Source organism: Triticum aestivum, chromosome 1A (genome assembly GCF_018294505.1).
Source record: "Triticum aestivum cultivar Chinese Spring chromosome 1A, IWGSC CS RefSeq v2.1, whole genome shotgun sequence".
Lineage (NCBI taxonomy): Eukaryota > Viridiplantae > Streptophyta > Magnoliopsida > Poales > Poaceae > Triticum > Triticum aestivum.
This window is the reverse complement of record NC_057794.1, coordinates 336642441-336666318: the sequence shown is the minus strand read 5'-3', so window position 1 is coordinate 336666318 and position 23878 is coordinate 336642441. Positions and strand designations below refer to the sequence as shown.

Here is a 23878-nt window from a genome sequence, read left to right as displayed (position 1 = left end):
AATTGTTCGTTTTGGGCAACATATTATTTTAGAATTACAAGAATTGCGTATATACTTTGCCATATTGTGCACCCTTGTATGAATTGTTCCACAAAACAAAGTATAAATTGTCATAGGTAACATCTGATGCTAAGCCATCTTGGTGCATAACACACACAAAAATATGATTTTATCTGTTGGATGTGACATAACATAGATGGGTCAAATTTCAGGGGCTTCTATCTACTAAATTCAAAGTATAAATTCAGAAACAATAAACTGAAACAAGAGCCATCAGAAGTAGCACCAATTCAGAAACAATAAACTGAAATGGGGGCTTCTATTTCTATCAACTGATTAGCTTTCAAGGGGATACATACCTCTGGTGTAGCCACCGCAGGAGACATTGAACGGCTCAATGGATGTGCTTCTTCTGCCGGCAAACTTGGCGGAGGTAACATTGGAAGTTTCTTCGAAACTCACAATGATTCATCACACAAAAAAAGTAGCATAGCAGCCATGTAGATATCATATATATCTCTGTTAAGAAGAAATAAGGAATATTACAAAGCTTAAGAGGAAACTCGCCTCTGCCACTTTTGGGTTTACACAAGTGTAATCCACTCGCTCACTAAGAACTTGCATGGCATTTCTAGTGTAACTATTTTATGAGCTTACAAATAAAAGCACAAAAATGAAAATAGCACATCATATATACACTGTTTGTGTTTGGAAGGATATCAATTAAATAAAAATAGATCTGTTAATGGACTTGTTTGTGTAGTAGCAGAATTTTGTTCAAAATAAAACTGGACTTGTGCTAATGGGAGAGACAGAGAGTAGATGGGGGTTGCTTGACCTATCTTGGTGTAGCAGAGGCGTCATCCGAGGAGGTGCTTATGGCTAGGGTTCCTCCCTGTTGACCTGCATGGGAAGGGAAGGAAACGAGATGAGGAAGGGACGGGAAGGGGAGGGGAGGGGATGTGGACAAGATAGAACCTTGGAGCTGCAGGTCCATGGCGTCCTCCACATCTCCGTGAAGAAGCCCTTGATGGCGGCGACCATGGTGGATGGGGAATTCCCATGGCGTGCTCCATCTGCATCTGCAGCAGAGGACATGAAGAGAATGTGAGGTGTAGGGGTGGTGGATCCCAGCCAAGAAGGAAGGAGGGACGAACCTGGGCCGCCGGAGATGCGCCGGCGAAGCCCTGCCCGAAACCCTAGCCATGGGGGTGGCGTTTCGAGCGGGCGGTAGAGGCCGGGAGCGGAGAATCTGGCCGGAGGGTAGGGAGGAGCGGACTGTCGGGAGTTGGGGGCGTGCTGCGCGGCGTCGGAGCTCGCCGGAAGCTGCCGGCGTGGGTGGTGGCGGCGGCGGCGAGGACTTGAGCGAGAGGGAGAGGAGGCGAGCCCGTTCTCCTCCTTTGGTCGTGTTTTTTTCTTTACTCAAATTTGCTCGGACCGCGGGTTGAATAATCCAAACGACAGGGTGTTTTGTGCAAAAATGAATCGTTTTCCCCGATCCACTTAAACAGGGACTGCGGGTTGAATTCTTGAAAATAGAGGGGCTTTTTTGTAAGATCGCTGACGACGTACGACCAGAAGCACTCAGTGGTTTATTATTACTAGTACAAATGCCCGTGCGTTGCACCGGGCGAAATTATGCAATATTTTTCAATCCAATTTTTGCAAACCTCAGAAATAAGGTTACACTAAGTATTCTTTTTGTACGGTAAAATTTGGATGTACCGTAACAATGTTCGTAATTACCCGTTTCAGCTCCGCACTTTCATTTTATCCAGAAAAAAATATCAACCAACTTTTTCCTTCAGAAAAACACGAATTTTTACTTTGAGAAAGTGTTTTTAAAATTTTCGACAATATTTTTTAAATGGCATCATTTTTATGGCGATGATTTTTTTTTGAAATATTATATTTCATTTGTAATTTATTTTGCACTATTTTTTTGGGCTTGGCCCATTGACATTTGGCCCACGATACTAAGTCCAACCCAAATTGCACCCGCAGCAGGCAACAGTGGCCACGCACCAAACCAAATGGGTGTTTGGTTAGGCGCACGAGCAGCCGCCAGCCGAGCACCTTGTCTCCGTGCCACTCCCTCCTTCGATTCCAAATGAATCCTCATCCCCTAACCTAGCTGAATTGCTAAAGGCAAGGGTGGCAAGCGATTGCAGGTTCGGCTCCGGCAAACACATTAATTACACATCTCATATGCTTGTAAGTATAGATGACTAAGTATAATCATGGTTGCCAAGTTGAAAAGAAGATCTCGCATATGGACTGACATATTCTAAACACAGTATTACAATCTCCATCACAACGGTTCAGAGATGAATGACAGGCATAGAGAAGTAACTGAAAATTGCTGCAACTCACGTCTGACAAAACTCGAAAGTCAAAACTTTTCACCAATAGAGGTATATATAGGGGAGCCAATATATACATGGATCAGCGTGCAGTGCATGTAGTAATTAAACACAGGGCAAAATGTCAATCTAACCTGTGCAGTTTAATCCTAAGCGAGTGTGACATCAATGAGTCATCAAATTACATTTCAGGGAATAAGAGACGGAGGAGGCACATATATCCAACCATTTTCTCCTGTGCAAAAGAGAGCCTGTCGGCGACGCTCCAGCGAGCTTGGCCCCTGGGGCTTTAGAAGGCCGCATGCAAGATCAAGGCGCCCGCACAACAACGTGATTCAGTGGTCAGGCCACCGGCCTTGTCGGTCCTGTAGCCTTTTGTGGTGTCTGTAGAGATCGTGTGGGCAGCGACACCACGATGCGCTGAAGATGGTCACCTTGTGCCAAGGGCGCTACAACGCTGTGGTCCTTAGAGGTAGCGACACCACAATTTAGTATTTCAAATAAATGTCCTACTCAGTCAAAGTAAGGAAAATTAATTCAAAGCAAAGACGAAACAAAATTTTGGGACATTGGTAAACAAGGTAAAACATGAAGATATATCAGCTAGAATCTTTACGTCCACATTGGGACATTGGTAAACAAGGTAAAGCATGAAGATATATCAGCTAGAATCTGACCTCCACATTGCAGTAAAAAGTACTGAGAAACAATGTAAAACATGACGAAGATCAGCTAAAGTTGTACCTCCGCATCGAGATGCTGACAAAATACTCGTCAACGGAAGTGCAGGGACCTATGTCAAGTATGGTGATTGTGCATAAGTAACACAATCAGGTAAAGAGAAATTGAAACAAAATGCCATATGTTAGTTTAGGATCCTCCAGCCATTAATTTCTAAATTACATATCAAATAGAACCGTTTCTATTTTTCTAAACCCCTCCACTGGATGCTTTATTATTATAGCAAACATGCCCGTGCATTGCAACGGGAGAAAAAAAATCATACGCCTCTAGCCTAATTAGCATTTCTCAAGCCCCCTCTCTGGTCCATATCTATTTAAAGACGACACCTCATTTTAGAAAAAGAAGCTAGTTTACAGTTATTCGGTTAGATAATAACTGGTTCCTTGCTCTAAGAATAATTTAACAGGTTAATTATGTCCCTTTGAATAGTAATGCTCACCTTTAATACTTGGATTGGACGGTGAACTTCAGAAACTCACCTCATCTCTTCTTCTTCAGAATGTCCATCCCTTGCTAGTCTCATGAAGATGAGGTCTCTAAATAATCAACATTGTACCTGCAGAAAGAAAATATCATGATTAGTTTCGGACAAAAATTGTTGGGTAAAGGAGATATGTTGCTCTTCTTTTCATCATTACGGAGTTATGCATCAGTAGAAAGAACCCATATCCCTATGCATGTCCTTGCTCATTAATGATCTCAGGCCATGATCATATTAGCACCCAATTGTATCAAAAAAAATTGGAAGAAGGACAGCAAATATCAAACTACTTGATCAGATTGTTGCGGTTATCAATTTTTTGAAATAATGACAAAAATATCAAACTATTTGATGGGATGAATTACCAGAAAATATAGGAAGAACTCGAATTGAAGCTATTCACATACAAAAGTACAGCTTTCATCAGTGTTAATAAACAACATGACCTAGATGCATGCCAAGCAATGTGAAAATGAATCTTCTTGCGAAAACATTTCTTCAACTTTAGTATGTAGCAAATATGCCTTTCCTATGATATCAGTACAATGGAACTGTTGTTGTGACATCTCTCACAGATTTTGCTGGTGATATGCCTAGGACAGCATAATGGATTTTTTAGATAGAGAAAGGAGAGCACATACATAATATGTTTTTCTAGAGAATGATGCAGATAATATGTAAGGAAACACTAACAATTAACATGGCATAGGGCCGAGCTGAAAGTTTACAAAACCTAATGCATGAGAATATGGGATACTACATGAATAGTAGGGCCAAGCTGCATAGCTACAAGTTTCACTAAAGATACAGTCTGGATGATATCTCTACTCCAAGAGCATCTACTGAAAGAAAGAGGCTATAAAACTTACCTCCAGCAGGCGAGCGAGCTGCAACCCCAAGAGCCTCTAGCACCCTGATCGCAGTGAACCAGCTGTTTGGCCGTGCTAGCATGTACCAGCCTCCCAGTCACCACCCCGTGTGGTACCTCTACTGTACTGAGAAGCACACAACGACATACCTGTCACACTCAAATCGAGCACACGGATTAACTGAAATTATTGATGCACATCTCGTCAAACAACTCGACAGTATGAGGCTTACAGGAATGCCGTGTGTTGGGTGAGCAAGAAAGGATGTGGCATCCTCATACAGTGGGTCATCCGGCAAAATATCTATTGTGAAATTTAAGCAGAAAATCAATATGTAGTTGTGTTATTTCTAGTTCAGCAAAACCAATGGTATATGATGCTTCCCTTATTGCCAGTATCATCACATTGCGAAAGGGGCAAATTACTCACTGATAAACACTGTGTACCGGACAACAATGGCATTCAGAAAAATCCTTTGCCTTCACGTGTGTGCAGTACAGGACATATGTGCGATTTGTCCCCATCATGCTCCAAGGATCAATGTGATTTTCAGACTAAAAGGACATGCAACTTCTTTGTTCTTCCAGGAACTGAATATAGGTAAGACACGGTGATTTCCTCTAATGAAAATCGGAGAGGGAGCTCTCTTTATAAAAAAAAGGAACTGAATATATGTCAATTCTAGAACCTAAATTTGCCGCAGGTGATTATTTTGCTCCCCATGAAAACCATTGTGAAATTGTACTCACTAACACTTCTCCTATTTGGATAGAGTGCTCCATCTCTTGGAATTCATCCAAACTTGTATGTACGCAATTAGCTAAGGTCATACAATGCATGCTTACCTGCCGTCCAGTGGCTGTTGCTGGAGTACTCTGGAGGCCTGCGAGCATGGAGGAGAACCAGAAGTGTTATCTACAGCGCCAAAGCAACTACAGCAAAGCAAACACGCATCGCCTCCTCGCGACCCAAGCACCACAACGACGACAGAGAGAAGAACGTCCGCGCTTACCTGGCGAAGATGGACGGTGACCCCTGCGCCGGCGCGTCAACCTCGGCCTAGTACAGGCTGGCGACGCGGATCTGCATCCCCGCACCTATGGACGGGTCGGAGCTCTCCCGCTGCATCGCCGGTGAGGCTTGTGTACAGGGAACCGCCGGTGAGGCTTGTGTGAAGGGCGCCGCCGGCCTCAGCTCCCGTCTTGGATCGATCCCCTCCTCCTTCCCTCGTGCGCCACACCAGGAGAGGAGCGCCGCGCCCCAGCTCCTCGTCATCGAGTCGCCTCCTGCCCCGAGCCGAGAGCTCGCACCGCGCCCCACCGAAGGCCGACCTAGACACGGTGCGTCCCAACCGATCCTTCGGCCGCAGACTCCGCGAGGAAGGCGGCGGCGGCGGCGGTACGCCCGCTCGTGCGTGGGGAAGAGGAAGGGGATCTGCCCTGATGTGTTTGTTTAAAGGACGGCGGGTTGAATATACTAAAGTTCATGGATGTTTTTGCAAAAATGAAACGTTATCTCAGTTAGCCAGTTAAAAAAGGACTGCGGGTTGATTCTTCAAAACGTAAGGGGCTTTTATGCAAAAGCATCGACGACGTACGACCAGAAGCACTAATTGCTTTATTAGTAGGGAAAGATTATTATTATTATTATATTATTATTATTATTATTATATATATTATTATTATTATTATTATTATTATTATTATTATTACTAGGAAAAGGGCCCGTGCGTTGCAACGGGAGAAACAAATCCTTGTACGTCATAGTCTGTATTTCCACTTCTCCTGCTCACCACATTGTCGATAATGGTCACATCGTCCACCTATTCACAACGAATGTGATCAACCCCAAGGTGGTGAGCTTGGTCATTACATCAGAGGCAGAGTCTCACAGGAATGCCTGGAGGGACCAAACACGGAACATAGTTTCCTGAGGGGGCAAAAGACTTATTAAGCCCCTCCACCAAAAAAATCTACAGATTGCTTGTGCATTACACTCTAGCACACAGCTTTTGCGATCCCCTCCCAGCACCGGGTTGTAATTCCTCATACCTATAATGGCAGTGGGTCCCATTTTTGTGCTAAAAATCACTACATAACCAACGGGAATATACTAAAATGCGTTTGGCATACTGCCATGAGTATTTTACTCCCATCGTCTCAAAATTCTTGTCTTAAATTTGTCTAAATACGGATGTATCAAGTCATGTTTTAATATTAGATACATCCATATCTAGACGAATCCAAGACAAGAATTTTGGGACAGAGGAAGTATCATTATGCATAAATTGTGGTATGATAAATTTGTCGAGATGGGAAGCATCCTAAAAGAATATTAGGTGAGCGCGGGAATTACTGAATTAAAACAAAGTGGTAAAAATCATCCCAACTTGGTAACAAAATGAGTGGCACATATTATAACTGAAATTTGTGTGCAGATCAAAAAGAGCAGTCCGCTTTAGTACCAACTTCCACTCCGCACAGTTTTCAACTTGTATAATGTAATGTGCAAGGATAGCTTCAAAATCAAAAATAGCTAGCACGGAGCCGAAATCATCATTTTAGGTACATCTGATTATGATTTTTGATTTGAGTTCCAGCTAAACAAAAGCAACCCTTAGCTAGAAAATCTATAAACACAGTTATTCTAAAGTTTTTAACCCGGAATTAAATTTATCTTTGGCCATGATGAAGAATATATTTTGGTAACCTCGCATCAAGAGACAATATCGTTTTGGAATAGATCTTACCAGTGATTGGTTTGAACTATAAAACAAACATTGACTTCCTCTGAATTTTGAAGTTAAAAGAAAAACTTAAGAAACAAACTGGCACCTTGGACGAAATATTAATAGGAACAAAACTATCACTGAACTTGTTCATTTTTTTAGCAATTCCATGAATGCAGAATCAGGGAAATATCGTGCAAACAGTTTTGGTTAAAACATATTTTGAAGCAGTCAATAATTTCAGCTTGTAAATCCCATAAATTTCTCAAAAAACATAATAAGTAAACATGAACATGCTCTTACTTGTTGTTCCAACATCAAGAAATAAGGATTGGGCACATATTGGCTACATCTCTGTCGGGCATCGTGGCCTCGTATTGGAAATCTTTGCTTCTGTGCTTTCAATCTGTCGGGTGTTCCAAGCGCCTACTGGATGTCGTTTGTGTTTGTATGTGAGCATCTAAAAAAATAAGTTAATGGTGCATCATGTTAAAGCACAGTTCTGAATTCTTTATGGGCTTATTTCTCTCCAAAATTTAAGAGCCTTGTGAAAATTCCCATCACATAAAATTGAACCACTCACTTTTTTCTCTACGCACTCTGCATAGACAATCTGTCCACTGCCAGTAGCAACTCATGTACACAAAATAGCTCTTCTGAACCTGCGAAAGCCACAATATACATTAAGGATGCAGGCGAACTCACTCACAAATAGCTACTATAAGGCTACTGAATATCACTCACATGAGTTTGTTTCTTCTGGGCAAACACCGAGGTAGAATAGTTTAACATAATATCCATTGAATATCTTATGAGATAGAAGTCTCAACTCTCCTAAAATGAATAATTGTGCCACGCCAATCAAATAGAAGTGCGATATAGTACAGATTTGTTTTACTAAAGAACGATCCCCAATAGCTGTGCGATATAGTACAGAATAGTTGTGCCACACCAAAGCTGTTCTCTTTCAAAGTGAACCTCCAAATAAGAGGACTGGAAAACTCTTTTCCCTCATTCACAATGCTGCTGTTGTTATCTAAACGGCTTTTCAGGACTCACAATATAGCACGGTGCAAAGGGGCTGGTAGGCCTTGATCTTGCCGACAATCTACCATGAGGTTCTAACCACGGCCTTCTCAAAAAGAAAGCTTCCATCTATATCAAGAATGGAAGGTAGAAATCCTAGACAAACATAGTTTAAAAGATCATCTTGGCCAAGTCATTATGCCAATTTCTGAATGCAATGTTTGCGTTATGGATAATTGTATTTACAGGGAGCTAGAAGCATCATATCGGTGAACTGTGTACGTCTTTGTAGTAGCATCGAGCACTGGAATGAAAACCAGAATTATGTATATTGGTGTTATTGAACTACTTTCAAGGGAAACTCGGGCATCAGCATTGGCATATGAGTCTATTCTTTGTTCAGAAAATGATGTAAGTTTTGCATAGGGTTGCATAAGAAAACAACACATTATTAGCTCTGTTCGCATGCCACACTGAAATTGCAGAAATAGATAAGAGCCTCAGTAGCTACCTACCTTTGCATATGGATCACCAGATTGTTGATGCAGGAGGGGCAATGACGCTGAACCACCGCAGCAATCCTTCTTGCAAGGGCATCCAATGGAACATTTAACCAGATAGTGAGTCCTTTCTTCAGATAACTCCTGCAAACTTCACAAAATAAAATTAGTAAGCATTGCCTTAAAGACCAACTCAGGCTAGATGGGCAAAGCCGAGTGAGGTTTCCAACGATTACGACCAACACAACACGCACCATCGGAACACCAATCACGAGCAGGGTTGTTCCAGCAAGATAGAGAGGGAAACCAGAGTAAACTATGTATGCAGATTATTATTTTTAATTTGAACCACTTACACATAAATCATCCTAAGTGTGCTGATGCTAGTGCACACACGAAATATCCATTGGGCACATATTGAATGTAGTTGTATGTTAAAATTTCAGGACTCCACTGGGAGTAGATAATATACAACAGACGATTTAGTGTCATACTTCAGTTGGCGCATAGTTGGACAAACTGAGATCAAAACAGTGAAGGTGGTGATGCTGAGTCATATCCCTTTTATGGCTCCATCTCATGCAAGTGAGGAAATAAATTCATTCACGTGACATATCCAATTGAAACATTTCGATAGCTCAACTTAAATAGTCATACATTTATCTAAGAATCACTTATAAAGGCCTATAAAACAACCTCCAAATATTCAGAAAGCAAAATGTGCCAGAAAATTTGTTACCTGACGTCCTGACCACCAACAATTGAGCACAATCTCTGATCCCTCTTGATCTTCTCAGCCTCAGCCCTCTTATCAGCGACTGATTCTCGTAGCCCAACAATTCCCTCAGCCACTAAACGTAGCGGTTGTCCAGCAACCGCAGCTGGTGCACGTCCTCCAGCTTCCGGGCAATCTTCTCCTCCCAACGACCACCGCCTTCTTCATCTCTGCTAGTTTCATCCCATGTGGCCGTTATGTCCTAGGCATCGCCATCATCTTCGCCGCCGAAGCCGGGCAGCTCAAGAGAGCCGAATTAAGTGATTGGTGGCACAACGGGATATGCGCCCCTGTGTGGAACCACCCGACTCTGGAACCGACAACCAGAGCTCCGACGACAAGCGCCCGCCACGGCAAGACGCTGGGCTGAGCAGCAGCAGACTCTCGCAGGGCATGGCCACCACCAGGATCGCATTAGACTCAGAGAAGTCGGCATCGTCCGCGGCGGAAGGGCAGAAGGAGGCGCGTGCGGGCGTCGAAGGGCGCGGGTAGCCCCTACGCCCCATGGACAGGGCCAGCCCGCTGGACAAGCAGGGCGGCGGCGGCGGCCGCCGGGGAGATAAAGGCCCGCGGGTGTGGGAGCCGGCAACGGCCGCGGCGTCGAGTGTCGCCGGCGGTAGAACGTAGCGAGCGTGGGAGGCACTTGGGGTAGGGGTAGGAGTGCCGGCGGGGTAGGCGGTGGCGGCGCGCTGTAGCCTGTGGCGGGGCTGGGGCCGGCGGGCGGCGGCTCGCGGCAGCGGGTGGCGATGCGCTGGAGGTCGAGATGCTCTTGGAGGATTTTTCTCTGTCTAACTGTTCGGGTTGACTTCATTAGGACTGCGGGTTGATTCATATAAACTTCAAGGGGTTTTATGCAAAAATGCTAATGACGGACGACCAGAAGCGATCGCGGCTTTATTAGTAGGTAAAGATAAAGAAAAAGATAAAGATATATATATATATATATTATATATATAATATTCGGGTCGGGTATTTTTTTTACAGGGGGTCTTCCCTGCCCATATGATTGATAATACCTTATCAATATTTAAAGGACCTTATGGGAATTTCTATCACTATTATTAATTTTTTTACAGGGAGTCTTCCCTAATATATATATATATATATATACTAGAAAAAATGCCCGTGCGTTGCAACGGAAGATTTTTTTGCATTTTCCTTAATTGTATCATTAATTATCTCTAAAAAGCAATACCTTTGAAACAGATGCAAACCTACTAAAACTGAAATTTTACATTACAAAATAAGATCCATGCTACTTTTATCACACTCAATGTGAGGAAGGAGTTTCCTGTAACACAGCTTCTTTTGCTGGTAAAAAAAAGCATAAGCATGGATAGACAAAATAATACCTTTTTTCAACTAATTATAATTTAGCAACTTAAATCTGTTTGACTATATTTTTTTCTCCATTCAGTTCTACAGGGAACCATGAAGCGAACCACAAGTATAAGCATATTCGATATCTCAAATCAATTTAGAAAAATTACTCTATGAGAACCGCTGAAGAACACGGTAGATGCACATCTCCTTCGGATATGCATCCTAAATCCTCTCTTTTTCTAAAACATCATAAATCCTAATAGGTTTTAGGAATATCCAAATTACGAAACCAGGGAATGGTATTTTGTGGATTCCTACACCATTTGAAGATGAACTCTTATAGCTAAAAAATCTGTGCGTTGCAACGGGAGAAACAAATCTTCCCACATACTTTTTGCTCCATCCACGTTGCAGCTTTTCCTCTTGGTCACCGCCGCCGATGGTCGTCAAGTTGTCCATCTAGTCACGGCAAATGCGATGAATCATAAGATGATGAACTTGGTAATAACACTCTAGCACACCGCTTTCACGCACCCATAACATCAGTGTAAAAGAAATTTTACCATCCACTGTAATGAGAAGCCTAGTGTTTTTCATGACAACTTTGACAATCGCTTGCTTATCTCAATCTTAATTAGATGACCATATGTGAGTATATAATTAAAAATACATCTTACTCTCACATAGAATGGCAAAGTACAAACTAAGCCCATGAAATAAATTCTAGATTATGCAAAAATAATTTAAGATCACATATGTTTCAGATTTAATACGAATATGCCGCACCTATGCTATCACAATATAAGAAGCAAAAATAAAAAAAACAACCCTTAGGGAACAGCTAGAACTATATTTATTTAGTACAAAAAATACTAAAGGAGACAAATTTATTACACCATATATATCATAAAAAGGCAAGCACAATACCTTAAGTTAATTCAGAACCTCATCAAGTTGCTACATTTAAGTGAAGCACATATGTATGATATGTTTTTATGCGAGGGGATTTCTTCTTATTAACTGAATATTACGTGCTGCAGCCAAAAGAAAAGAAAGAAAAAACAAAAGGGAGGGAGCAGGGTTCGAACCCAGGTCTACCCAAGGCAAGACGCAAGCTCCAACCACCCGGCTAGTCACGTATGGTTGATATATCCATGAGTGTTGCTTTATATGAACGCGGCGCGGATGCAGCCACAGCGAACCGTTTTTTTTCACTTACCGGTGGCGTAGTGGGTAATTAATGCGAACTTCGGGGGCAATTTTTTTGACGCACAACCAGAAGCGATCGGTAGTTTATTAGTAGGTAAAGATATATATATATATATATATATATATTATAAATTATAATATTATAATATTATAATATTATAATATTATAATATAAATTAAATTAGCGAGAGATAACGATCCCAAGAGGTATGCGTCGAAAACTTGGCATAAGGAATAGCAAAAGTAGGATCATGTGTATACAAGTCTTTTATGTGCTAAAAGCCAATGACATCCAATTCAAGTTGAGTAACAAGCATGCATATGCGGGAAAGAGCACCCGCCACAACATTTTCCTTACATTTAATGTACTTGATGACATAAGGAAATGACTCAATGAATTCACTCCATTTAGCATGACGCTTGTTCAACTTAGATTGACCCTTAAGGTATTTAAGCGTTTCATGATCGGTATGAATGATAAATTCATGAGAGCGAATATAATGTTCCCATTCATGCAAACTCGCACTAGAGCATATAACTCTTTGTCATAGATGGGGTAATTGAGTTGTGTTCCGGAAAGTTTCTCACTAAAGTAGGCTATGGGGCGCTTCTCTTGCATTGACACACCTCATATGCCATTACCACTAGCATCGTAATGAATCTCAAAGGGTTTGTCAAAGTTTGGTAAAGCAAGCACGAGAGCATAAGGAAGCAAATTCTTAAGCTCATTGAATGCGGTATCTTGGGATGGTCCCCAAACAAAGGGTGCATTCTTCTTGCTCAAAGCATGCAAAGGTGAAGCAATGGTGCTAAAGTTCTTCACAAATCTACGGTAGAAACCAGCTAAACCAAGGAAGCTACGCACTTGATGCAAGTTGGTTGGTTGTGCCCAAGTTTTAATAGCATTGGTCTTAGAGTCATCAACATGAACACCCTTAGAGGATACAACAAAACCCAAGAAAATGAGCTTATCAACGCCAAAAGGCATTTTTCCATGTATAGCATAGAGATGCTCTTTTCGAAGAGTTTGCAAAACGGTTCGAACATGGGTGACATGATCTTTGAGAGATTTGCTATAAATAAGGATATCATCAAAGTAGACCACAACAAACTCACCAATGTAAGGGTGAAACACATAATTCATAAGACACATGAAAGTACCCGGTGCTTCCGATAAACCCATAGGCATGACTAACCACTTATACAAACCAAACTTTGTTTTGAAAGCGGTTTTCCATTCATCACCCTCTTGTATATGGATTTGATAGTAACCACTTTTAAGATCAATTTTGGAAAAGATAGTGGCATCGCTAAGTTCATCAAGCATAACATCAAGGCGTGGAATGGGGTACCTGTAGCGAACAGTGATAGCATTGATAGGTCTACAAACGGAACACATGCGAAAGCTACCGTCTCTTTTTGGCACAAGAATGACCGGAACGGCACAAGGACTCAAACTTTCACGCACATGTCCATGGTCTATGAGATGTTTTACTTGCCTTTGTATTTCTTTGGTTTCTTCGAGGTTGACTCGGTAGGGAGCTTTGTTCGGAAGTGGTGCTCCGGGGATGAGGTCGATGCGGTGCTCGATGCCTCGTAGTGGAGGTAGTCATGGAGGTAGCTCGTCGGGGAAAACATCTTGGAATTCCTGCAAAAGAGAAGACAACACTAGAGGTAGATCGTGAGAGGTGTTAGCTTTTGATGCCTCGTCCTTGCACAAAAGGACATAGTGTAGGACACTTGATGGGTTCTCACACACTTCTCTTGTCTCACTTTTGGTGGCAAATAGAACTAGGTTCTTTTTTTCACTCATCGTGGAGGCACTCAATTTGGGCTTGTGGCGCTCACTCTCTTTTTGGTGGTTCACTCTCTCACTATTCTCTCCATGATGGGTGGCTTGCTTGTCGGCGATCACTTGGCTTGGAGACATAGGGCGAAGTACGTACTCCTTTCCTTTCATCTTGAAGATGTAGTGGTTCGTTCGGCCGTTGTGGATGACACCTCTATCAAATTGCCATGGTCGTCCGAGAAGAAGGTGGCAAACGGTCATTGGAATGACATCACACTCCAAAGTGTCTTCGTAAGCTCTGATTTTGAAGGAGACTCTCACTCTATGCTCGACTTGTATAGTGCCAGAGTCGCTTAGCCATTGAACTTTGTAGGGATGTGGGTGCTTCGTCTTGGGCAATTGGAGCTTGGAGCAAAGTCCTTCACTTGCTAAGTTATGACAACTCCCTCCATCGATGATGACCTTGACGGACCTTCCATTGATGTCGGCCTTGGTATGGAATATGTGGCATCTTTGGTCTTCTTCTTGGTGATATTGAAGAGTCAAGACCTTGGAGACAACGAGAGCGGGACTTGAATCTTCGTCACAAAAGACTTGTTCCTCTTCATCGTTCACTTGCCGGTGCATGGCGACTTGCTCAAGTGCTTCCGTTTCTCCTTCACTCATGGAGTTGTATGTACCATCGTCGTTGAGGATCATGGTCCTCTTGTTGGTACACTCGAAGGACTTGTGTCCTCGGCCTCCACGTGTGAAGCATTTGAAGGAACTTGTCTTGACGGTCTCATTGGTTGGGGTAGATGATGATGAAGCTCTCGGCTTGAAGTTGCTCGTAGTAGGAGGATGACTTGAGGTTGTCGAAGCTTTCTTGTAACTCGACTTGTCGGTGTTGCTTGTAGAAGGCTTAGTTGATGTAGAAGGTGTTGGAGTCGTTGAAGCTTGGGTGTTGGAGAAACCGTATGACTTGGATGAGAACTTGGCATTCTTGAAGTCATCTTGCACTTGACGTTGATGCACTAGCTCGATGAGGTTCGAGTATGGTTGGAAGTCGGCGATCTTCTTGATGGGATAATTGAGTCCATTCAACAAACGTGCCATAGTTTGATCATCATCTTCCATGGCATTGGATCGTATCATTGCAATCTCCATTTCTTTGTAGTATTCTTCAACGCTCTTGGTTCCTTGCCTGAGGAGTTGGAGTTTCTTGAAAAGGTCGCGGTTGTAGTATGTTGGCACGAAGCATGCTCTCATGACATCCTTCATTTGCGCCCAAGTAGTGATGGGTGGTTCACCTTTTGCCTCTCGGCGCTCAATGACTTGTTCCCACCAAATGAGTACATAGTATTGGAACTCAAGGGATGCCATCGTGATCTTCGTCTCTTCTTCATAGTCGTGAAGGAAATATACCCTAGAGGCAATAATAAAGTTATTATTTATTTCCTTATATCATGATAAATGTTTATTATTCATGCTAGAATTGTATTAACCGGAAACATAATACATGTGTGAATACATAGACAAACAGAGTGTCACTAGTATGCCTCTACTTGACTAGCTCGTTGATCAAAGATGGTTATGTTTCCTAACCATAGACATGAGTTGTCATTTGATTAACGGGATCACATCATTAGGAGAATGATGTGATTGACATGACCCATTCCATTAGCTTAGCACCCGGTCATTTAGTATATTGCTATTGCTTTCTTCATGACTTATACATGTTCCTATGACTATGAGATTATGCAACTCCCGTTTGCCGGAGGAACACTTTGTGTGCTACCAAACGTCACAACGTAACTGGGTGATTATAAAGGAGCTCTATAGGTGTCTCCAAAGGTACATGTTGTGTTGGCGTATTTCGAGATTAGGATTTGTCACTCCGATTGTCGGAGAGGTATCTCTGGGCCCTCTCGGTAATGCACATCACATAAGCCTTGCAAGCATTGCAACTAATGAGTTAGTTATGAGATGATGTATTACGGAACGAGTAAAGAGACTTGCCAGTAATGAGATTGAACTAGGTATTAAGATACCGACGACCGAATCTTGGGCAAGTAACATACCGATGACAAAGGGAACACCGTATGTTGTTATGCGGTCTGACCGATAAAGATCTTCATAGAATATGTGGGAGCCAATATGAGCATCCAAGTTCCGCTATTGGTTATTGACTGGAGACATGTCTCGGTCATGTCTACATTGTTCTCGAACCCGTAGGGTCCGCACGCTTAACGTTATGATGACAGTTTCATTATGAGTTTATATATTTTGATGTACCGAAGTTAGTTCGGAGTCCCGGATATGATCACGGACATGACAAGGAGTCTCGAAATGGTCGAGACATAAAGATTGATATATTGGAAGCCTATGTTTGGACATCGGAAGTGTTCTGGGTGAAATCGGCATTTTACTGGAGTACCGGGAGGTTACCGGAACCCCCCGGTAACCTAATGGGCCTTAATGGGCCTAGTGGAGGAAGAGGAGAGGAGGCCTAGGGGCTGCCGCGCGCCCCTCCCCCCCCCCCCCCCAAGTCTGAATTAGACAAGGAGGGGGGCGGCGCCCCACCCTTTCCTCTCTTCCTTCTTCCCCAACTCCTAATCCAACTAGGGAAAGGAGGGAGTCCTACTCCCGGTAGGAGTAGGACTCCTCCTACGCGCCTCCTCCTAGGGTCGGCCGCACCCCCCCTTGGCTCCTTTATATATGGGGGCATGGGGCACCCCTAGACACACAAGTTGATCTCTAAGATCGTTCTCTTAGCCGTGTGCGGTGCCCCCTTCCACCATAGTCCTCAATAATATTGTAGTGGTGCTTAGGCGAAGCCCTGCGACAGTAGAACATCAAGATCATCACCACGCCGTCGTGCTGACGAAACTCTTCCCCGACACTTTGCTGGATCGGAGTCCGGGGATCGTCATCGAGCTGAACGTGTGCTAGAACTCGGAGGTGCCGTAGTTTCAGTGCTTGATCGGTCGGGCCGTGAAGACGTACGACTACATCAACCGCGTTGTCATAACGCTTCCGCTGTCGGTCTACGAGGGTACGTAGACAACACTCTCCCCTCTCGTTGCTATGCATCACCATGATCTTGCGTGTGCGTAGGAAATCTGTTGAAATTACTACGTTCCCCAACAGTGGCATCCGAGCCTAGGTTTTATATGTTGATGTTATATGCACGAGTAGAACACAAGTGAGTTGTGGGCGATATAAGTCATACTGCTTACCAGCATGTCATACTTTGGTTCGGCGGTATTGTTGGACGAAGCGGCCCGGACCGACATTATGCGTACGCTTACGCGAGACCGGTTCTCCCGACGTGCTTTGCACAAAGGTGGCTAGCGGGTGTCAGTTTCTCCAACTTTAGTTGAACCAAGTGTGGCTACGCCTGGTCCTTGCGAAGGTTAAAATAGCACCAACTTGACAAACTATCGTTGTGGTTTTGATGCGTAGGTAAGATCGGTTCTTGCTAAGCCCGTAGCAACCACGTAAAACTTGCAACAACAAAGTAGAGGACGTCTAACTTGTTTTTGCAGGGCATGTTGTGATGTGATATGGTCAAGACATGATGCTAAATTTTATTGTATGAGATGATCATGTTTTGTAACTGAGTTATCGGCAACTGGCAGGAGCCATATGGTTGTCGCTTTATTGTATGCAATGCAATTGCACTGTAATGCTTTACTTTACCACTAAGCGGTAGTGATAATCGTGGAAGCATAAGATTGGCAAGACGACAATGATGCTACGATGATGATCAAGGTGTCGCGCCGGTGACGATGGTGATCATGATGATGCTTCGAAGATGGAGATCACAAGCACAAGATGATGATGGCCATATCATATCACTTATATTGATTGCATGTGATGTTTATCTTTTATACATCTTATCTTGCTTTGATTGACGGTAGCATTTTAAGATGATCTCTCACTAATTATCAAGAAGTGTTCTCCCTGAGTATGCACCGTTGCAAAAGTTCTTCGTGCTGAGACACCATGTGATGATCGGGTGTGATAGGCTCTACGTTCAAATACAACGGGTGCAAAATAGTTGCACACGCGGAATACTCAGGTTATACTTGACGAGCCAAGCATATACAGATATGGCCTCGGAACACGGAGACCGAAAGGTCGAGCGTGAATCATATAGTAGATATGATCAACATAGTGATGTTCACCAATGAAACTACTCCATCTCACGTGATGATCGGACATGGTTTAGTTGATTTGGATCACGTGATCACTTAGAGGATTAGAGGGATGTCTATCTAAGTGGGAGTTCTTAAGTAATATGATTAATTGAACTCTAATTTATCATGAACTTAGTCCTGGTAGTATTAGCATATCTATGTTGTAGATCAATAGCTCGCGTTGTTGCTTTCATATGTTTATTTTGATATGTTCCTAGAGAAAATTGTGTTGAAAGATGTTAGTAGCAATGATGCGGATTGGATCTATGATCTGAGGTTTATCCTCATTGCTGCACAGAAGCATTATGTCCTTGATGCACCGCTAGGTGACAGACCTATTGCAGGAGCAGATGTAGACGTTATGAACGTTTGGCTAGCTCAATATGATGACTACTTGATAATTTAGTACACCATGCTTAACGGCTTAGAATCGGGACTTCAAAGAAATTTTGAACGTCATGGACCATATGAGATGTTCCAGGAGTTGAAGTTAATATTTCAAGCAAATACCTGAGTTGAGAGATATGAAGTCTCCAACAAGTTCTATAGCTAAAAGATGGATGAGAATCGCTCAACTAGTGAGCATGTACTCAGATTGTCTGGGTACTACAATCTCTTGAATCAAGTGGGAGTTAATCTTCCAGATAAAATAGTGATTGACGGAATTCTCTAGTCACCATCACCAAGTTAGTAGAACTTCGTGATGAACTATGATATGCAAGGGATAACGGAAACGATTCCCAAGCTCTTCGTAATGCTGAAATTGACGAAGGTAGAAATCAAGAAAAACATCAAGTGTTGATGGTTGACGAGACCACTAGTTTCAAGAAAAGGGCAAAGAAAAAAAGGGGAACTTCAAGAAGAACCGCAAGCAAGTTGCTGCTCAAGTGAAGAAGCCCAAGTCTGGTCCTAAGCCTGAGACTAAGTGCTTCTACTGCAAAGGGACTGGTCACTGGAAGCAGAACTACCCAAGTATTTGGCGGATAAGAAAGGATGGCAAAGTAAACAAAGGTATATTTGATATACATGTTATTGATATGTAGAAACCCCTCAGTATTTGATACTAGTTCAGTTGCTAAGATTAGTAACTCGAAATGGGAGTTGCAGAATAAACAGAGACTAGTTAAGGGTGAAGTGACGATGTGTGTTGGAAGTGGTTCCAAGATTGATATGATCATCATCGCACACTCCCTATACTTTCGGGATTAATGTTGAACCTAAATAAGTGTTATTTGGTGTTTGCGTTGAGCATGAATATGATTTGATCATGTTTATTGTAATACGGTTATTCATTTAAGTAAGAGAATAAATTGTTGTTCTGTTTACATGAATAAAACCTTGTATGGTTACACACCCAATGAAAATAGTTCATTGGATCTCGATCGTAGTGATACACATATTCATAATATTGAAACCAAAATATGCGAAGTTAATAATGATAGTGCAACTTATTTGTGGCACTGCCGTTTAGGTCATATTGGTGTAAAGCGCATGAAGAAACTCCATGTTGATGGAATTTTGGAATAACTTGATTATGAATCAGTTGATGCTTACGAACCATGCCTCATGGGCAAGATGACTAAGACTCCATTCTCCGGAACAATGCAGCAAGCAATAGATTTGTTGGAAATCATGCATATTGATGTATGTGGTCCGATGAATATTGAAGCTCGCAGTAGGTATCATTATTTTCTGATCTTCACAGATGATTTGAGCAGATATGAGTATATCTACTTGATGAAACACAAGTCTGAAATATTTGAAAAGTTCAAAGAATTTCAGAGTGAAGTGGAGAATCATCATAACAAAAATAAAAGTTTCTAAGATATGATCGCAGAAGTAAAATATTTGAGTTACGAGTTTGGCCTTCAGTTAAAACAATGTGAAATAGTTTCACTACTCACGCCACCTGGAACACCACAGTGTAATGATGTGTCCAAAACGTCGTAATCGTACTTTACTTGATATGGTGCGATCTATGATGTCATTTACAGATTTACCGCTATCGTTTTGGGGTTATGCATTAGAGACAGCTACATTCACGTTAAATAGGGCACCATCTAAATCCGTTCAGATGACACCGTATGAACTATGGTTTGGCAAGAAACCTAAGTTGTCGTTTCTTAAAGTTTGAGGTTGCAATGCTTATGTGAAAAAGTTTCAACCTGATAAGCTCTAACCCAAATCGGAGAAGTGCATCTTCATAGGATACCCAAAAGAAAATGTTGGGTACACCTTCTATCACAGATCCGAAGGCAATATATTCGTTGCTGAGAATAGATCCTTTCCAGAGAAGGAGTTTCTCTCGAAAGAAGTGAGTGGGAGGAAAGTAAAAAACTTGATAAGGTAATTGTACCTTCTCCCTTATTGGAAAGTAGTTCATCACAGAAATCTGTTCTTGTGACTACTACACCAATTAGTTAGGAAGCTAATGATGATGATCATGTAACTTCAGATCAAGTTACTACCGAACCTCGTAGGTAAACCAGAGTGAGATCCGCACCAGAGTGGTACGGTAATCCTGTTCTGGAGGTCATGTTACTTGACCATGACGAGCCTACGAACTATGAGGAAGCAATGATGAGCCCAGATTCCGCGAAATGGCTTGAGGCCTTGAAATCTGAGATGAGATCCATGTATGAGAACAAAGTATGGACTTTGATTGACTTGCCCAATGATCGGTGAGCCATTGAGATTAAATGGATCTTCAAGAGGAAGACGGACGCTGATAGTAGTGTTACTATCTACAAAGCTAGAATTGTCGCAAAAAGGTTTTCGACAAGTTCAAGGTGTTAACTACGATGAGAGTTTCTCACTCGTATCTATGCTTAAGTCTATCCGAATCATGTTAGCAATTGCCGCATTTTATGAAATCTGGCAAATGGATAAACAAAACTGCATTCCTTAATGGATTTATTAAAGAAGAGTTGTATATGATGCAACCAGAAGGTTTTGTCAATCCTAAAGGTACTAACAAAATATGCAAGCTCCAGCGATCCATCTATGGACTGGTGCAAGCATCTCGGAGTTGGAATATACGCTTTGATGAGATGATCAAAGCATATAGTTTTATATAGACTTGCGGTGAAGCCTGTATTTACAAGAAAGTGAGTGGGAGCACTACAACATTTCTGATAAGTATATGTGAATGACATATTGTTGATCGGAAATAATGTAGAATTATTCTGCAAAGCATAAAGGAGTGTTTTGAAAGAAGTTTTTCAAAGAAAAACCTCGGTGAAGCTGCTTACATATTGGGCATCAAGATCTATAGAGATAGATCAAGACGCTTGATAAGTTTTTTCAATGAGTACATACCTTGACAATATTTTGAAGTAGTTCAAAAATGGAACAGTCAAAGAAAGACTTTTTGGCTGTGTTACAAGGTGTGAAATTGAGTAAGACTCAAAGCCCGACCACAGCAGAAGATAGAAAGAGAATGAAAGTCATTCCCTATGCCTCAGCCATAGGTTCTATAAAGTATGCCATGTTGTGTACCAGATCTATTGTATACCCTACACTGTGTTAAGCAAGGGAGTACAATAGTGATCTAAGAGTAGATCACTGGACAGCGGTCAAAATTATCCTTAGTGGAATAAGGAAATATTTCTCAATTATGGAGGTGACAAAAGGTTCATCGTAAAAAGTTACGTTGATGCAAGTTTTGACACAGATCTGGATGACTCTAAGTCTCGATCTAGATACATATTGAAAGTGGGAGCAATTAGCTAGAGTAGCTCCGTGCAGAGCATTGTAGACATAGAATTCGCAAAAATACTTACGGGTCTGTATGTGACAGACCCGTTGACTAAAATTATCTCACAAGCAAAACATGATCACACCTCAGTACTCTTTGGGTGTTAATCACATAGTGATGTGAACTAGATTATTGACTCTAGTAAACCCTTTGGGTGTTGGTCACATGTCAATGTGAACTATGGGTGTTAATCACATGGTGATGTGAACTATTGATGTTAAATCACATGGCAATGTGAACTAGATTATTGACTCTAGTGCAAGTGGGAGACTGGAGGAAATATGCCCTAGAGGCAATAATAAAGTTATTATTTATTTCCTTATATCATGATAAATGTTTATTATTCATGCTAGAATTGTATTAACCGGAAACATAATACATGTGTGAATACATAGACAAACAGAGTGTCACTGGTATGCCTCTACTTGACTAGCTCGTTGATCAAAGATGGTTATGTTTCCTAACCATAGACATGAGTTGTCATTTGATTAATGGGATCACATCATTAGGAGAATGATGTGATTGACATGACCCATTCCATTAGCTTAGCACCCAATCGTTTAGTATATTGCTATTGCTTTCTTCATGACTTATACATGTTCCTATGACTATGAGATTATGCAACTCCCGTTTGCCGGAGGAACACTTTGTGTGCTACCAAACGTCACAACGTAACTAGGTGATTATAAAGGAGCCCTACAGGTGTCTCCAAAGGTACATGTTGGGTAGGCGTATTTCGAGATTAGGATTTGTCACTCCGATTGTCGGAGAGGTATCTCTGGGCCCTCTCGGTAATGCACATCACATAAGCCTTGCAAGCATTGCAACTAATGAGTTAGTTGTGAGATGATGTATTACAGAACGAGTAAAGAGACTTGCCAGTAACGATATTGAACTAGGTATTAAGATATCGACGATCGAATCTCGGGCAAGTAACATACCGATGACAAAGGGAACACCGTATGTTGTTATGCGGTCTGACCAATAAAGATCTTCATAGAATATGTGGGAGCCAATATGAGCATCCAGGTTCCGCTATTGGTTATTGACTAGAGACATGTCTCGGTCATGTCTACATTGTTCTCGAACCCGTAGGGTCCGCACGCTTAACGTTACGATGACAGTTTCATTATGAGTTTATATATTTTGATGTAACGAAGTTAGTTCGGAGTCCCGGATATGATCACGGACATGACAAGGAGTCTCGAAATGGTCGAGACATAAATATTGATATATTGGAAGCCTATGTTTGGACATCGGAAGTGTTCCGGGTGAAATCGGCATTTTACTGGAGTACCGGGAGGTTACCGGAACCCCCGGTAACCTAATGGGCCTTAATGGGCCTAGTGGAGGAAGAGGAGAGGAGGCCTAGGGGCTGCCGCGCGCCCCTCCCCCCCCCAAGTCCGAATTGGACAAGGAGGGGGGCGGCGCCCCCCCCCCCCCCTTTCCTTTCTTCCCTCTCCTCCTTCTTCCCCAAGTCCTAATCCAACTAGGGAAAGGGGGGAGTCCTACTCCCGGTAGGAGTAGGACTCCTCCTGCGCGCCTCCTCCTAGGGCCGGCCGCACCCCCCTTGGCTCCTTTATATACGGGGGCAGGGGGCACCCTAGACACACAAGTTGATCTCTAAGATTGTTCTCTTAGCCGTGTGCGGTGCCCCCTTCCACCATAGTCCTCGATAATATTGTAGTGGTGCTTAGGCGAAGCCCTGCGACTGTAGAACATCAAGATCGTCACCACGCCGTCGTGCTGACGGAACTCTTCCCTGACACTTTGCTGGATCGGAGTCCGGGGATCGTCATCGAGCTGAACGTGTGCTAGAACTCGGAGGTGCCGTAGTTTCGGTGCTTGATCGGTTGGGCCGTGAAGACGTACAACTACATCAACCACGTTGTCATAACGCTTCCGCTATCGGTCTACGAGGGTACGTAGACAACACTCTCCCCTCTCATTGCTATGCATCACCATGATCTTGCGTGTGCGTAGGAAATTTTTTGAAATTACTACGTTCCCCAACAAGTTGTGCAAGCAGAAGATTTTGTCGACCTTCAATGCCCCTCTTCGGGATCATTGCTTCCATTGAACTTGGGCATGGTGAACTTTAGCTTGCCGTAGTGTTGCTCTTCATTGTGTTCG

The 23878-nt window shown here is 42.5% G+C and overlaps 2 long non-coding RNA genes across 17 annotated transcripts; both read right to left on the bottom strand.

Moving 5' to 3' along the window:
• Nucleotides 1-335: 335 nt before the first annotated feature.
• On the bottom strand, nucleotides 336-1180 carry LOC123049289 (uncharacterized). Its single transcript, XR_006423547.1, has 4 exons — nucleotides 1158-1180; nucleotides 979-1082; nucleotides 839-903; nucleotides 336-519 (listed from the first exon to the last, which is right to left on the bottom strand). It is a non-coding gene; the product is annotated as an uncharacterized lncRNA (long non-coding RNA).
• A 1208-nt stretch (nucleotides 1181-2388) lies between these two features.
• Nucleotides 2389-10286, bottom strand: LOC123049235 (uncharacterized). 16 transcript variants are annotated; one of them, XR_006423533.1, is made up of 11 exons: nucleotides 9451-10286; nucleotides 8727-8862; nucleotides 7769-7847; nucleotides 7489-7645; nucleotides 5470-5896; nucleotides 5303-5340; nucleotides 4690-5047; nucleotides 4458-4606; nucleotides 3547-3663; nucleotides 3108-3156; nucleotides 2389-2828 (listed from the first exon to the last, which is right to left on the bottom strand). It is a non-coding gene; the product is annotated as an uncharacterized lncRNA (long non-coding RNA). The 16 variants fall into 16 exon arrangements; XR_006423530.1 differs by having other exon boundaries at nucleotides 3587-3663; XR_006423536.1 differs by having other exon boundaries at nucleotides 2389-2820; nucleotides 3587-3663.
• Nucleotides 10287-23878: the final 13592 nt, after the last annotated feature.